The sequence below is a fragment of the Ischnura elegans genome, chromosome 12 (assembly GCF_921293095.1).
Source record: "Ischnura elegans chromosome 12, ioIscEleg1.1, whole genome shotgun sequence".
Taxonomy (NCBI): Eukaryota; Metazoa; Arthropoda; class Insecta; order Odonata; family Coenagrionidae; genus Ischnura; species Ischnura elegans.
The window spans coordinates 72,207,058-72,224,576 of record NC_060257.1 but is presented as its reverse complement, the minus strand read 5'-3'; the positions used below and the strand labels follow the sequence as shown (position 1 = coordinate 72,224,576).

Sequence of the window (17,519 nt, the reverse complement as noted above, 5' to 3'; positions counted from 1 at the left end):
AAGGTCGTCGCACTCCTTGGTGGAGGCAGGAAAGTTCTTCGTTAAGGCCGCTGGTACGTTCGTCATTACGAAATGCTATCGTTTACTATCTGTTCTTACTACGGCCCGAAACTTTACTCACACTTGAGTAAATACCCACGCAGTTCCTGAACACCCAAAGAATCCGGTTGTTATATCTCATAACTGTACACGATTTCCTCCAAGTTCGTTGTCTTCATGGGAAATGCGGCAATGTAACATCGAGGTGCGGCAATAACTTGTTTTATGGAGCGAGGAATAAGTTCACTATTCACCAAAACTAGTTTTCCCTTCAACTGTGCTGACATTCGGCCATTATGACTGACCCGAGCATTTATAATTGCGTGGAGTAAACTAATAAAATTAATTACTGCGGAGCTTATGCTAATAACGGTGGGAGGGGGCAATTATCTTCGGAGCTTGGTCAAAATAAGGAAGACGCTTTTGTACTGATGAAAAGCCATATTAATTAAAAGTTTGAACGGGAATGCAAATTCGCCGTGAAAAAAATTAGCGTCAGGTTACATTCTTCCGTGTTGATCCTTCTCGATATAGCATGTGCGTTTCACTATCTCATCATTACTGCGTAATTGCTAGCTATCGTAATTTTAGGGGGTGTAATTTCACGTGACTCATGTTTAGATTGCATCTAAACGGCTCACGGTTCAATGTTCATTTAGCTTTAATTATAAGTAATGACTCATTTTCCGAAAATATGCTGACGAATGGTACAAATTTACTCCAAAGTGCAATGAATTCGCTGGATGGGATATGTGCAGGTTTTTGTTTAACTTTTAAAAATAAGTTTATTTTTTAAAGTTACATTATTTTAGCAATTATCTCTGCCAGTATAGTACATAATAATCACTATATTATGCCTACTTCTGAGGAAGGTGTCACGGTCATCGAAAATTCTTGCCTTGAGTCTTTTTTGTTCCGCGTCTTTTCTTAATCTGGGTAGAGCAAGGTTTTACGTATGAATTCATCAAGGCTTTTGGCTGTACTTGTGAGTGCTACGCAATCATTTACCGGGAAATTACTGTGTGTTCCTTTTCTTCAGTGTCAAATGTCGCCAATGTTTGTATCTCTAACTAATAGTCGCAAGTGATTCTTCATGCCTGCGGTATTCTAACTTGTTGACAGAATTTTAACTTCTTACTTCTATTGTTTCATTTTGCCAGAGACCTTGCGTGGTTTTTTGTTCCTTTCGTGTAGGGGGTTGCAATTTTCCCTGCAAAAAGAGTTTCTATGGCACAAACTATCTCACATTTGGAATTAATTTTCCAGTCACGGGATATCACGTCAATACGTAAACGGCTATTTCGTAACCGACATCTCGTAAATAGACGGTTCGAAACTACGACATCTCGTAACCGCGACAATTGGTAACCAGACAATTCCTAACTGAATATTTCGTAAACACGACAGTTCTAATAAAGACGTTCCATAACCGGAAGCGATGAAATCATCTCATAGAGGGTATGAGAAATATTATTACTCAACCTACCAAGTATACAACAGTAGCTTAAACTTGCGTATTTCAGAATGTTTTCCAGTCCCTGAACAGGTTTTCAATAGTGTTTTAATTTTATCCTTGTCTAAAATGTCGGTTTGAACCTGTCTGAGATGTCGGTTACGAATAGCCGTTCACGTATTGACGTGGAACCCATTATGGACACACTGATTTCTATGGTGGCACCACTGAAATTAACGGCTTTTAGCTTCGCAACATAACACAGATGACCAACGAAATCCGAATTGAATATTTTACCTCCATCATTTTGGAATTTTCCTCAGCGATGCGATTTGAGTCTCCGTGAAGACATGAAAAAAAAACGGTATAGTCTCTCGCTTTTCATTCGAGCTTGCAGGGAGATATCCAATAAAGCTCTCTCAGAAATCGAACGAAGGGAAAGAAAAAAATAGGCTCGCTCATTAATTTTCCCATCCTTTATTAGCGATATTTTCCTCCCAACCACCACCCAGCCCTCCTTAGGCCGTCAGTCCTCATAACTCCGACGAAACGAAGCTCGGAAGCAATCGATTTATTGTGTTTCTACTTCCCCATCCACGCTTGGAATCCCTGTGGCAGATGGGAGGACAGTGGTATGGGTTTTGGGGAAAGAAAAAAAAGCCTCAATCACCAATTCAATTTGCTTTGCTCGGAATAATTAATGAGACGCTTTTCCTCCCTCATTTTTTTATTATTATTCCTCGAGTGCTCTCTCGTTCGCAGATGACTCGAGAGCAGTGCTAATATAAGTGGAGCGTTCGCTATCATAAGACTGGGGTTTTTTTTGGGGGGGGGCTCGTGAACAGGGTATGGGGGGGGGTGTTTTCACAAGAACCACCCTCCATTACAGTATTGCCCCCATAACAAATAATCCCAATATCTCCACCTCTTTTTCCTTCAGGACTCTCACTCTCCATCGTGTTCTGCTTAATGAAGGAACTTTCTATAAATCTTTCTCATCATTCCACTCTCCTACTTCCTACCTAAACAAAAGTCGCCCAGGAATTAAGTTTATTTTTTGAGATTAAATTATTATCATGTCTTTGAGAAATATGTTTCCTTAAAACTGTTTTCCTGCGTAATTACGTCGTATATTTTGACTCTTACCTAGGGTGGGGCTTTAAAACACATCGTAAGTAAATTAAATTCTGCAGCCTTTGTTTTTTGATTATCATAAGAATGGAAATGATTTAATTCACAAAATCTATTCCTTCCGACTTTTAACGTTCAGTTATCTCAAAATCCATTTAATAAATGAACTCTCCTTGTTACCTTTCATGCTTCGACAAAAAACATTTTAATCGTAGCATTATTACGTAAATAGTGACGTACTCCTCGAGTACGTATTTCACTCTCCTAGATTTTTAAATGGCGATATCTATTTTTCGCGATCAATTGAAAGGTGAAAACTTTCAAGCGCGAAAACACTACGGCTAAGTATGAATGCTGGAAAAAGCCCGTGTGACGACATTCTGGTTCCAGCTGCCGCCTCTGAGGCCAGCTTGGTGCGAGGCTATAAGGGCCGCTACGATACAGGCTGCTAGCAGGTAGCCCTTGGCTTAAATAAGGTTTATTAATACCCTATCAAACGAAGGAAACTTTCCGACCTTAGGTAATTTTAATAGGTGATTATTAAGACATGTTTCCTTGGGCTCTGAGCCTCATGCATGCATTGGTAATCTCAGACGATGTAAAACTCTTGACTACTCGTATAACATCTGGGTCCCTGTGACGTAACCTGGAGTGTCATCGCATGGGCTCCAATCTGGCCTTCTTCAAATGAGGTTGAAATTGACCATTAACATTCGTCTAAACTGGGTTTTCTAAAACCAAATAATTTGTATATTACGGATACACTAACTGTGGGTAACGAATCGCAATCAATGCCTTTCGTTTTCTTTGATGAAGGTAACTACCCAATTGTGAATGGAGAGCGACCTTCTCTTGTTTCCGCAAATTTCGTTCGGTTCAATCGCGTCGGCAATACCATTACACGTGCTTTCATTTCCCATCCAATCAAGAATGACGTCAATCCTCGGGTTTGAGATATCAAGCATTCATTTCTGGTTTAATAACTTACCCTGGACGATTTCTTCGTGTTCTCGTACATACCGACTTGAACTTGTTATTCGGGTTCTATTATCGCTGGTAAATTTTCGGTTTTCGGAAACGACGTAAGCATGAAAGTTTTTTTTTCTTGAGTGCGCCAATGTTAGTGCTCCTTCGTTTGAAACGGTAGATGCAGTGGCGCCGACTCCTTGGGACCCAAGCGGGCATGAGCCCCCTCAAAATTTCGATGTGGGGGGGGGGGGGAGGAAAAGGAAAAGATTTGTCAGGCTTGTCGATTTTCCCCGGAGTGTCAACTTATCGAAAGCCAAGTTTTCAGGATTCTATGTAGATCATATAACTCTTCTAAAATGCTTAAAAAAAACTTTAAAACTCAGTATTTACAAAATTTCCCGTGGCAAGACCCCCAGAATGCCCCCCCCAATATTTTTTATGAGTCGGCACCCCTAGGTAGATGCACGCACAATGTATCAAAGCGATTATATGAAATAAAAACTTCAATATCACTTGACAATGTTTAATCTTCCTTTATCCCTAACATATCAGTATGGCTTCCCCCACAACAATATCTTGTTTTCCTCGCCGTAAGAAAGGCACTAACTCAGCACAAAACAATAAAAAATCAAGGTGCATATGCAACAAGCAACGAATGAACCTCAGAAAATGATACACAAGTAAGAATGGAAACGTATATAAAAAGCATACATAAAAGTGATGTCGGTCATTCAAAGAACATGCGTCACGAACGCAAGCAACGTATTTTCCTTTTATCACTGTAAGTAATTGTAAGCATTAGGCTGTCTACTGTTAGTTTCACTTATTATTTGCTTCAAACAATAGGTTCAAGTCAGGGGATATCAGGTAAGTTAATGAACCCCTTCCGCTGTAATGACGAGTATAGCTCGTCATGAACTTGCGATGCCAAACCGCGCAATGACGAGAGAATCTCGTCATCGGATTTTCATAAATTTAGCACTATTTTGAGGAACAATTTAATTATTTTGAAAGCTTAAAAATGTTAAAGCATTCATAGTATACATAAAGAATTAGTTTTTACTGAAACATGATGCATTGGAAGGATTAAAATGATTTAATTCGAGTAGCGATAGCTGTGTTCTCCATGTTTAATAAGTACATTTCATGTCACGGATCTACTTTCATTACAAATTACAAAATTATCATTTCATTACCTAACATTTGAAAAAGAACCAAAGAAAAAATAAATAGAGGATAGGAGTTCGATATTCGGAAAATAAATCGAAGTGGAAGGGGATTAGGGAAAGAGGGTTAAGGGAAGATAATTAGTTATCAGTCGGGGGCAGTGACTTACAAGCAAAAGTATTCGAAGAACTTTTCAGCCGGTGAAACAGAGGAGCTAGTTTGAGATCCTTACGGATGTGTCTATTGCTGATGAACCATGATACGCAGATTATCTTGCGAATGATGAAGCTTTCGGTGATTTTCAGCAGCTTCAGGTACAGAGATGTACTAGGTTCAATGTACAAGTATGAGTATAAGATAAGTATGTACAAGTATGAGTATAAGATAAGTATGTACAAGTTAGATGAGATAAGTATGTACAAGTTAGATGTAATTGGGGTAGAAGTTCATCTCAGGCGTAAAAGATTTTCTTTCAGTTTTTCTGTTTATTTAATGGATATAAACTAACTAACGGATTCTTTTTTGTGAATTGTCACCGCTGAAGTATAATCAAACCGCAAAAAAATCTTAACCATGGTGCGATGTAAATACTCCATTACTTCTAGCTGTGAGTGCATTTAGTTTTTCTCGGTAATGACATAATATATATTCACTCCAATTTTTCCGAATATTTGGAAATTATAGTATCTAAATGTGCTGGTTTTAAAAATATTGTTATCACTGATAATTCCTGAAAATATACATAAGTCGTAAGGAGAAAATGATTGTAGCCATTATGCGAATTTCGAAGGGAAGACCTTCTATCTCTAAGGCTATCTTAGTGCCTTGTACATTATCTCGAAGGCACGCCTGTCTATGGGCGCCACGTGTAGGTGTGTAAACCTTTGTGCCAGTAGGCACAACGCTGTCGCGTTATCGGTGAATGTATTGAATTTATGACCAAACATGACTTCACGCCGAAATCTTGAATTTGAGGCCAAGCATGACTTTATGAGGAAATCTCAAGATGGAAACTGGAGTTCCAGGATTTCAAGCGAAAACTAACACGCTACAAAACACGAAATAAAGACTTCTAGGAGAATTTTCTTCTGATCATTCAATAAATTTTCCCGTTATTGTTAAACATCCTCAATTAGATGATTGCAAATATAAAATAAATGTGGTCTTTACTAATTTTGCGATGCATGTAGGTATTACGATGTATTTTTAGACACTTGTGTCTGCACATATGCGAACCTGCTTGGAACCACGATGTTGGTCTCTTTATATTTTATTCATTCAAATAATATTTATCGCTTGAATGGCCAATATTCTCCTCCAAATTTATATAATACGTATAATTATAATACTCGGAACATTTGAAAAATAAACTATTTGTTATTGAAGAATTTTTTTTACTGATGAACAACGAACTTAGTGCACATGCTAGAAATTGGTCTTCAAGAAAATACTTTTGGCTGCGTTTCTACTTATTTTAATTCTGATACCTGTTTTAATAACTAGAAGTGATGGAATCGAGAATCGAGATACCAAACGGAAACGTCTTTATTTAAAACTTCTCCAGTGGGGATAATTAAATGCCAATCGAGCAAATATAAACGTGTTTCTTTATAGCTCTTTGAAATGTGAGAATATTCTTTTAAACCCGTGAATAAGAGTGGTAGCAATGAGCTTATTTCTTCTCCTGCCGCTTTTACACTTGAGCATCTCAATTAAAGCTTAACGCATGGCTGTCTTTTCATGCCTGCCGACTCGAGAAAGAAATATCTGAAATGTGGAATGAATTTAATTTCTGCCCGTTGTGCTACCGAGTTACACGACACGAGATTTGTCGTAATAAAAAATCTCGTGTTGCTATGTCATTCAACAAAGTTTCGCCAGCAACAAAGAACCGTATAATTTAGATCATTTTCCATTCCAAATTCTCTGTGTCTTAATTTTTATGATTTCGGTTTTTCATAATGTAAGTTTGTATATTTTATTGATAACTAAACGTAAATTATGAAATATTCGTATTGTTTTGTGGGTTAAATAACCTTTGATCCGTTCTTACACGCTAGATAAATGAATTATCCAAATCCAATTTCTGAACCATATTATCCAAAATCTGAATAGCAAGGTTTTTCAAGGCTAAGTATCAAGGTTGCTGTAAAGTAAACTTGTTATATCGCCATGTAATAATTTTTTCAACAGTTAAGAAATCACATATATTGATATGTTATTTGATTGTATGAGTTTATAGCATTAGCGTTTGAACTGTGAGGTGATTTTGTATGTGATATATCTTCGGGAAGTAATTGATGATAAGAAGATTTGGTGAAATCCATGGTGATATTCCAGTATAATGAACAGGTAGTCTTGATTTCTGCTCTTGAATCTAGTTTTCTGTTGTATTTTCTTTTCCTAGTCAAGCATGCACAGCAATAAATAATGTTCTTTGTACAATCTTGTCAATAGCGTGCTGGAAAAACTCAAAAAATAAACCATTCGTCAGGTTATCAGAGCATGCACAATTCAGTTCTCACGCGAACTATCTCAAACGTATTTTGAGAGGAACTTTCCAGAACGGTTCCTGTTGGGGGAGTTTGAATAAGAGGACCTGAAAACCACAAGAAAGAAAGAGGCAATGATCCTATGACCTTCGCGATAATTCTCACCGTATAATAGAGAGTGACTTAACAGCGGGACGTAAAAACATTGGTAAAATTTTAACAAAGCTGGAACACGCATTTTAAGTTAGACCAAATAGTTAATTATACAAGCTCATCATAAAATATTGGTGCGGTTGCTCAGGTTGCACTGTAGATCCTGGGCGTACCCAGCGAGGGGCAGGAGGAGGCAGCTGCCCCCCAGAAGCAAAAATGCAAAAATCTTTAAGAAAAAAAATATTTTTTCAAGCAAATAATTTTTAAAACTACGCACTTGATTTAGATGTGTTTGAATGATTCAAAGAGCTGCCATTCACCATATTCAGTTCATAGCAAAAGAGATCCAGCTATGGAATTGTCCCCATTTTTTTTTAATTAATGAATTTTTTTAAATTTAAGAAATTCATGAAACGCCTTTTCTATTTTCTTTATCTGAGGACATGTAAAGGCACTAAACTCACAGCAACAACAATACAAGAACTACGTTGTAGTTACAACTACCGATAAACAAAATTTTGGGTTTGAGGATACCAGGGACACCAATACGACATCTTGAAATTTCCTTATGAAATATCTTCCTATGAATTACTGAAACCACACCATTCTTTTATGATGACATTTTAGTTTAAAATAATTTTAATTAATACCCATTAAAGCTTTTCTATATCGCCGTTAGTTCTGGGTATAGTTAGTGTGTTTATGCGTCATGACTAACGGAAAAAATGCCTCTGTTTTTCTCATGAATTTCAAGTTCAGTGCCATGTGCAGGATTTCCGGGTAATTTACGTTGATATTCATTATTAGTACACCCAGAAGTGCGCTCAAAACGGGTTGTCACTTGGCATTCATTGCAATTTTAAATGGCTGGGTGCGTGGAAAGTCTTCAGAATGGGGAGAAAAACAAAACACGTCTTACCTGACGAATGAAACTTCCGGAGCTATCCGAGAGGCTGCCTGGAGATCGCTTGCATTTCCTCTTGTGTTTCCCCCGAGGGGTAGTCTGCAAAACAAAAGAGTGACGATATTGAGGATCTGAGGTGGTGATTATATATGAAGGGTAGGGGAACAAATGCTACAATAAAGAATAAGGTAGTTTCCTTCATCAAAGAAAACGAAATGCATTGATTGCGATTCGTTACCCACCATTAGTGTATTCATTATATAAAAACATGGCGATCCACGGAAAATCAACTTCAATGCATATTAAAGGATAAAAAAAATGCATATTAAAGAATAAAAAAGGAAAAACACTACCAATACTACTAGATCTGTTTCCAGTTGAAAAATTTGTTCGCTCTTAGAAATATTTTCTTGAGGTTTTCGTTCAAATTTTTTTCTTACTTTCTTCGCTATCTTGCGTCTCCAAGAAGGAGCGCTCGTTGGCTTGGGAGATTATCTAGATCCCTTATCCTGTACGCGTAAAATTCACACGCCAACGCCTTTAGTCTCTGCTTCAGTCTCATACAAGATATCTTATCAAGCATTCTGAATAGATTCAACTGATTCCGATGTGATATAGTGGAAGGTGGAAATATTAAAATAAAATCCGAATCGAGTAATGTAAAGTAAGTAAGTGTATCACAAATTAGGACTGAGGAAAGTCTTTCTAAGAAGGCTTCTGCGTTGGGAAAACGGTGAAAGAGAAGTGTGGATGGCGGTATGGAAGTCAGGAAAGCGTTTCTTATCCCCTTCCACTTCGTTTAATTTTCGGAATATCGTGTTCCTATTCTCTATTTATTTTTTCTGTGGTTCTCTTTTAAATGATTGGTAATGAAATTATGTTTTGTAATCAATGTAGCACCTTGAAATAAAATGTGATTATTAAACATGGAGAACACGGCTATAGCCACTCGCATAAAATCATTTTAATCCTTCCAATGCATCATGTTTCATGAATAATTAATTATTCATGTATACTATGAATGTTTTAACATTGTTAAGCTTTCAAATTAATTATATTTTTCCTCTAAATAGTGCTAAACTTATGAAAATCCGATGACGAGATACACTCGTCATTGAGCGGTTTGGCGTCGAAAGTTCATGACGAGCTAGACTCGTCATTACAGCGCAAGGGGTTAATCCCCTTATAGTGATGGCAGCGAATGGGGTCGTTTAAACTAGTCAAAAAAGGAATGGCTACAAGAGAAGTGGGAATGGGTCATACTCTACGCTCGTTCCCAGTGTCGCTGAGTCGGTGCGCATTTTAGAAAGACAGTATGTGTTAAGCGATTTAGTGAGATGGGGTGAAGGTTACTGGTGAGTCAGCCAATTCCTCCTTTTAATCCCTCTATCATGTGACTGGGGTCGTATTCATAGAGTCGTCAATGAAGACGCTTCCTGTAGAAGTTGCCCACGCCTAGCCTCTTTTATATAGTCTTAAATACGAGTTCATTCCGCCCTTTAATGTAATATTTCGGCCCCTTTGAAGAAAATTATTCTTTTAATTGCTGAAAATATTAGCCTTAAGTATGAATTTCCACCACAGGATATTTTCAATTATCTCTCTCTCAGGATGAGCTCGTGCATGGATTCACAGATATAGCGTCTGAAAAATTTGGATACCCATTTTTTACGGTTTTCTATCCGTCTTCTACTTCTCGAGCTAAGTATTTGCGTCGAAATATCGACGAGCGTAACCCTTTCGCAGGTAAGTTAATGACGTCACTGACTCTTACTGACAATGAGTGGCTCACCGCGTCTACGCTATTCATTGGACTTGCTTATCTATCTCACGTGGTTCATTTTTATTATCACTCTAGTATACGATTCTTTCTGTCAATGATCGGGTTTTTCTGAGCGAGTTAAGCGAGCCTGAAATCCAATGACGTCATATACTCGTGAAAATTGAGCGGCAACTTTCGAGTTGCTTCACGTTTAATGATATGCTAATATGGCTGAGCAACGAAGACATCGTCAAGGAAGACTTTTCGTCGTCATTTACAGAATTATTTTTTAAATTCTTTAATTAAATATTTTATTGAACTGTGGTGGAGAACGGTAGCCTAATGCATTGAACGCTTGCATGCTGATCCCGAGTCTTGAGTTCAAACACCGTATCAGTTCCTCGGGTGCCCCAAATGAGTGCTAAGAACATAAAGGGGCGTATCTAATGGCGTATGTAGATCATTACTGCGGGGGAACTACCCTTATATTTTCCCCTGAGGGGATTACCGTTAGCAATTCCAAACTAGGATCAAAATAGGGTTTGGCCCTAATGCAGATCGCAGATGAGGCGTTATCGCCTTTCAAAACACTTCAGGAATGTTCATCAAATTCAGCTGGGCCATTTCGGCCCTTAGGGATTAAGTCTATCTTTCTCTCGCGCTTACATCGGCTAGTATCACTAAACGATAACTTGAAATGATGAATCGGTTGAAGACGGGATAGTTTAGATCAATATAGGGTTATATTGACTCATTCTAGTAAGTAATCACCGTTATATTTAACATTTAAATTGTAATATGTGCGGCGTACCATCACTGCATTCCGCAGCTTTCCCTCGATTTATTAAATGATTTTTTAACTAAATCGGACTGCGGTGCTTAGTTATTCCTCATTTCGGAAGGGGAACTTGATTCCTGAGCCCCCTTCTTATATACGTCTATTGGTGTATAAAAGAAGGTGACCATTTGTTTGCTTATATGTTCGAAGTCTCCATAGCTACCAGTGATGTGATGCAACGGAGTAAAAGTAATCCAATTGCGGTTAACAATTACATCTTTGGTATTTTTTTATTCTGTTTGGTACATATTTTAAAGTATTTTTTTATTTTAATCTGCTTAAAAGCTCCTGCGAGTAATCGGTGTGGTATTTGGAGGAGGCGACCGACAGCTGAAGTCATTTGCGTCATGAGGAAAGGTTATGGAAGTAATGGTGGAGAGAAACCCAGCGTCGGCATTAGCCTGCTCTTAACGAAAGACGCCAAGGGGACCACAGCTTAACGTCCCATCCGACGGACGGGGCGCTGGAAATTTCCTCCACACAACATTCAAGCAGGGATCGTCTCTGAAAATTCTCTACCGCCGCCGGGATTTGAACCCGAGCCAACGGGGTGGGAAGCCAAAACTCTAGCCGCCACACCAACCCGATCCCCTGCGAGCAATCGTTCCATTTGATCAATGCAACATTTTAGTAATCAAAAAGTGAAAAATTGAATTCCACGCGCGCTAAGCGAAAGGCAGTTCCAGCTACAATAATCTACTTCACTGGTGTAAATTTTTAGTAGAACATATTTATTAATTTCTATAGTGCCTAAATTACTTTTAAATTATCATTTTATGCAATGGTGTTGAAGAATAGTTAAAACACTGGTTTGCAAGTTAGTACTCACTGTTTGAGAAGATATTGATTGCGATTGCATAGTGTACAGGAGTAAAATTAAAAGGTAATTGAAATCGTTAATCTAATTCTTATTATTACTTTTTTAATAAGTGAAAAGTGACACAAATTAATTTCATCGTTTATGGCAAAGAATTATTTTTCGATTGTAACTATTAGCACCTGATGGATCTACAATTTTAAATACATCGTTTGGAATAGAAAATACTCAGCTGCAAATATTTTAATGGCTTTAGACTGAGCATCAAATTATTCACTTAGTATAGAAATCCTAAATTACGGGAGTAAGTAAAATTTTTCTTGCATTCCCTAAAATTTTCAAATTTTTGAATTTACCCTTGATAGAATTATAAACTGCGAATGGTATTTTCCAGACTTTACTGTACAATTCCACTACGGACCACATTTTCGACATTCAAAGTCATTTTCTAGGTTATTTTTTGTTATGTTTCTGTAATACACAATTTATTTGTAACTGAGCCCGATTACGTTTTCTTTCGGTACTTTCTACCATCACTGATCGCTGCGCAAGGGAATCAGACACTCCGTGGTCGCCAGAAGACTTCCCCCGTCCAAGCTATCTCTTTCCCCTCCACTTCGAGAGTGCAATTTGAGTTAAGTCCAGGGAAATTAATGCCAGGAAACGATCGGCTCTGCGTCTTGGGTCCTGCTGAAGATGGGAGTCGGATTGCGGCGCCTAGACCCTTCCGCGCGAATCCTGAACCCCCTTCTTTCCCCCTCCGATGATTCCGCAAGGCCCTGAAAGCCTTCATCTCGTAAAGCGCCCTATCCGGTCGACCCTCATAACCTCCCGTGTAATCCCTCCCCCATATCCTTACTTCATCCCTGTCACGGCTATTCTCCTTCATTCCATCAGCTCATCTTCGGAAAATGATTTTCTTCTCTTTTTTTTAAGTTTTTAAATTTGGATCGTGCCTGCTTAAATATTATCCTCCGATTCCTTGTCGCCATGGCAACTATTCCGGCGACATTTTGAATATCCCCTTTCAAAATCTCAAGGGCCATTTCACAGTCTGATCGATTTCTTTTCGATTGAACGTGGATGTTTGTTATATGAAACGGAGAGAGTCGTGTTAATCAACTTCGTTCGAATTTAAACTTAATGCAAAACTCAGAAAATTCCCTATTTTGATTGCACTAAGTCAGAAAACACTGCAACTGTCTCCTGACCCCTACTTTGCGACCCCTATTTTTTTTATTGGTATAGCGTATGCGGTTCTATATTCCTTTTATTTCATTGAAATAAAGTATCTCGACCAAGTCCGCGTAGTGACTTTCATATTTGAGATGTTATGTACAGTGGTGTCATGGTGCCGGATATGCTAACCTTTTTTGTTAAGCAGTGGTTAACAAAAGACATAAAAGTAAAATAACACTTTTATCAAATTTGTTACCTCAAAATTTCTAATTCACACATTCGTAGCCAAAGCAAAAGAATGTTGTGATAAAATGTATATAATAACTTGTAATAAAATAACACACAGAGAAATATTTCACTTGTAAAAAAAGTTAAGGGAAGTGCGTTCCGGCACTGCTGATTTTGCCATGACGTCACTGCTTATGTTCGCTTAAAATGCTTAAAATAAAAACAAACATATGTGTTTAACCGCGTTGAAGTATTTCACATAATTTCTTTCCTTTACTTTTAAAGGTAATTGATAAATACAGGAAAGCGCCGCAGCCATTACGATCAGTCTTTATGCTATTCAATCAATGAACATAGATATCCCATGCATGTGATAGTTTTGGAAGATAGCGATAAATTTATATCACATTCAAACCCTGTATAACTTCGTCTATATTATAGTATACTGATATGTTTTTCTATCTTGTCTTAATTCTTCGAACGTTTCCATTTAGGGGAGAAAGACTGAGAATATTGGAAGAAAAATAGTGCAAATCTTATATGTTTCATCTTTAAAAAAATTACTTCATTTTTAAGAAGAGGTAGTGAAGTTATAATATCTGCTCATAATTGATGATGATGAATTGAAATGTAATTGTAAGGCAGGAGGCTGAGCGTCGGATATGAAACATGAGCGACCGTATATTGGGAAAATTTTCCTCCAATCATTGATTTCCAGTAATGGGCTCTCTGTTTTGTATCGATAAAATGAAAAGATACTTCGTATAATGATATGTCGTATTTTATTTCGCCGTAACGTGGCTTTTTGGAGCATTAAAAGGACGTATCACTTCCGCTCAAACGGTCGTATTTTGTTATTATTCGTAACGTATTAGGTATATATTTAAAAATGAAGTTGTCATCTTGATATGTTCATGGTATGTATAGTAGCTGCTATGGGCGTACAGAAAGCGTTACGCAGATGTTAAACGAATTAGGCTGGAAGCCGCTAGAGACTCGGAGGCTGCTCACTAGGCTTAGATTGGTTGAGCAATAGGGTGGTTACCCATTATTTTTTTATTGCCTAAATCGAAAGATTATTACTCCTGGAGTACGTATTTCACGCTTTTAGATTTTTAAATGACGATATCTATTTTTCGCGATCAAATGAAAAGTGAAAAATTTCAAGCGCGCGAAAACGCGACGCGTAAGTAGGAATGAGGGGAAAAAGTCCGTGCGACGCATTTCTGGTTCCCCCTCCCGCCTGGTAGGTGACCTTGATCGAGGCTCTGAGCGCTGATAGGACGCAGGATGCTAACAGGTAGCTGAGTACCTTCCTGGCTGGTAGCGCATGGCTTAAAAAATGTTTATTAATACCTTATCAAGCGAAGAAAACTTTCCGACCTTAGCCAGTTTTAATAGGTGATTATTAAGACATGTTTCCCTGAGCTCTGTGCCTCATGCATGCATTGGTAGCCTCTGACGATGCATAACTCCTATCCTCTCGTGTAGAAACTAGGTCCCTGTGACGTCACGTGGAGTGGAATCGCATGGGCGCCAATCTGGCCTTTTTCAAATGAGGATAAAATTTGACCCTTGCCATTCGTCTAAACCGGTATTTCAAAAACCAAATAATTTGTGTATTATGAATACACTAATGGTGGGCAACGAATCGCCATCAATGCCTTTTGTTTTCTTTGATGAAGGAAACTACCCTATTGAGGATAGATAACTTTCACAGTGACACGGAGAACATAATATTAGAACCTCTCCTCTATTTCCAGGTCCGACAGACCCCATAAATTAAGAGAGATATTTTGGCCAAAAGAAAGGTATGGAAATTCGTTTTTCCTTCGAACAATAAGTATTTTAATACCAAGTTTTGGAGTGATAAAATATATTTGTAGAAGGTAGCGTCTTGATAAATCTATATCCAATTCAATCCCTCTATAAGCCGTCTATATTTACGTTATCAAAACCTTCTTTAAGCCGCGACTCAATGTATGCAGTTCTCAAGACTGATCTTTATAATTAAATTATTTCACGTTAGTTCCATTTTTAGATTAATTTCTGTCCACCTTGTTTCATTAAGTCTTTGTGCACCAAATACGAATTTTGAAGTAAACTTGCTGCATTAATGCGAGTAAAAGGTATATTGATTTTCTCTTCCCTCCTTTTCGCAATTACGAGGCGCACTCTTTCATGAGTAGTTTCGTGATGAAAATGTGATGAGGGCAAGAGTTGTATTCGCGCTAATGGAGATTGCGTACTTTTATCAAACAGTGCGGAGATAGAAGCAAATAATGACGCGAAATCTTTCAAGCTATGGCTTTAAGTAAAGTTTAAGACCTTTTTCTGCTCAGCTAACGATAAAAAGGTGGGGACAAGGCGTATCATATGTATATGATTCATAAAAGAAGTTTTTCTGTAACATGGGTTTAAGTACCTCTAACTAAGTCAAAATACATGAAGCGTTGAAGTTATGGTTTAGTATTAATATGGTTCAAGATCCAAGGTATTCATTTGACGCCCCAAATAGCTGTATTCATATCTGAACCAACATGTGAAAAGTAAGTATAAGGTTTATTTTGTTTACATAGTGAATGCGTGCATAGTGAGAAAAGGATTTACTCTTTCTCCCGTAATTTTTACTGTACAACATCGTGCAAGCTACTTGTTAAATCAAAGAGATTGGAAGATATTTCAAGACATTCATTGGAGGATAATTAGCTTGCCGAGATTTCCCAATGACATTGCAATCGCAAGACAGAAAGGGAAGCCTTTTAGGGAATATGGGTTTTGTAAGCTATCAAGCTTTTAGTGAAGATAAAAACCGCGTTGCCTTAATTTATCAAATTTTATACTTTTGCTGTTATTTCGATTTTGTATATTTTAGCCTTTGAGGACCCAATTTGAGTTTGATTACGAATTACGGCGTAATGTATGGAAATATAGATGATTTTATCTTTTATTCCTCATGCTCGCTGTTAAAAATCATGGACTTTAATGTATTATTTTTATATAGAGGCTAGAATTCTCCAAAGGATCATAGATATGGTATAGATTCATTCCAAAGTACGAGGTTATCACAATTAAAAGAACTAATTAATTTACGGCGTTATCCCCTTAAAGTTACGGCTCAATGTAAGCAGGTTTCAATACTCCAGTGCATTTTTAAATTTCCGTTGTTAAAAATCATCGACTGTCAAAAGTAGATTTTGTTTTGAGGCTAGAAAAATACTCATTTATTTCATGGAGGAATTAAAGTACCATTTAAAGTACGGTTCAATGTGAAAGTTTTCAAAGGTTTTTTTGTAGTGTTATCAATCATTTTAATCCTACGTACTTGTTACCACCAGGCCAATGGCCTACTTGCAAAAATTTCGTAATTATAATTATAATAAATCCATAGACATTCAAAAATATTATTATTCTGAGGCAAGAATTCCTCAAACGATCATAGATATGGTTTATTTTCACCGGAGGGTTTTTTTTATAATGGAGTACATTGTCCTACTCATATATTAAATGAACATTGTTCATGTTATCAACAACCCAATGGCCTACTCGCAACAATTTTATAATAATAAAAAATCATGGACATTCAAAAATACTATTATCATGAGGCTAGAATTCCTCAAACGGTCATACATATGATGTATTTTCATCAGAGAGTACGAAATTATATGAATTAAAACTACTCATTCACTTCTCGGGGTAATACTCTTTCATATCATGGGGTAATCTCCTTAAAGTTACGGTTCAACATAAGCGGGGTTTAAGACTCTTGGGTATTTCCCATTTTCGCTGTTAAAACCATCGACTTTCAAAATTTAATTTTATTTGGAGACTATAATTGTTCAAACGTCGTAGACAGACGCGCAGCTAGGAATTAAGGATAGGGGTAGTTTTATCGGGGGTTTTAGGCGCTACTAACACTGGGGGGTATGGAATACGGGAGGTGCGGGTGCCCTTCCCCAGAAAATTCTTAAAGTAAATGGTTTACGACATTCTGTGGGATATTTTATTGATCCTTAAACTATTCTATAAGTAATATTTATCCCATTAAGTGAAATGGATTAAAATTTTAAATTTATCTGAGTTCTGGGGGGGGGGGTTTATCACCCTAAACAGCCCCTTAGCTGCGTCACTGGTCATAGATAAGATGTATTTTCATCAGAGTACTCGATTATCGGAATTAAAACTACTCATTCACTTCCCGGGGTAATTCTCTTTCATATCACGGGGTAATCCCCTTAAAGTTACGGTTCAATGTAAGCTCGGTTCAAGACTCCAGGGTTTGAGATTGGGTGGGGTGGGTGGGGAGGTTGGGGTGGGGGGAGTAGCGCTGGCGCCTCCCCCTACTTTGCCCCACACCCTTCCCCCACCTTCAACTCCCTCCCCCTCC

At 37.7% G+C, this 17,519-nt stretch overlaps 1 protein-coding gene across 1 annotated transcript in view; it reads right to left on the bottom strand.

Annotated features, from left to right (window-relative positions):
* Nucleotides 1-17,519, bottom strand: part of LOC124168785 (voltage-dependent L-type calcium channel subunit beta-1) — a 788,354-nt gene that overhangs the window by 750,589 nt on the left and 20,246 nt on the right. Inside the window, exon 2 of the mRNA XM_046547091.1 lies at nt 8,324-8,407. The gene's annotated coding sequence lies outside the window, so the exon portion shown is untranslated. The remainder of the gene's footprint in view (nt 1-8,323; nt 8,408-17,519) is intronic.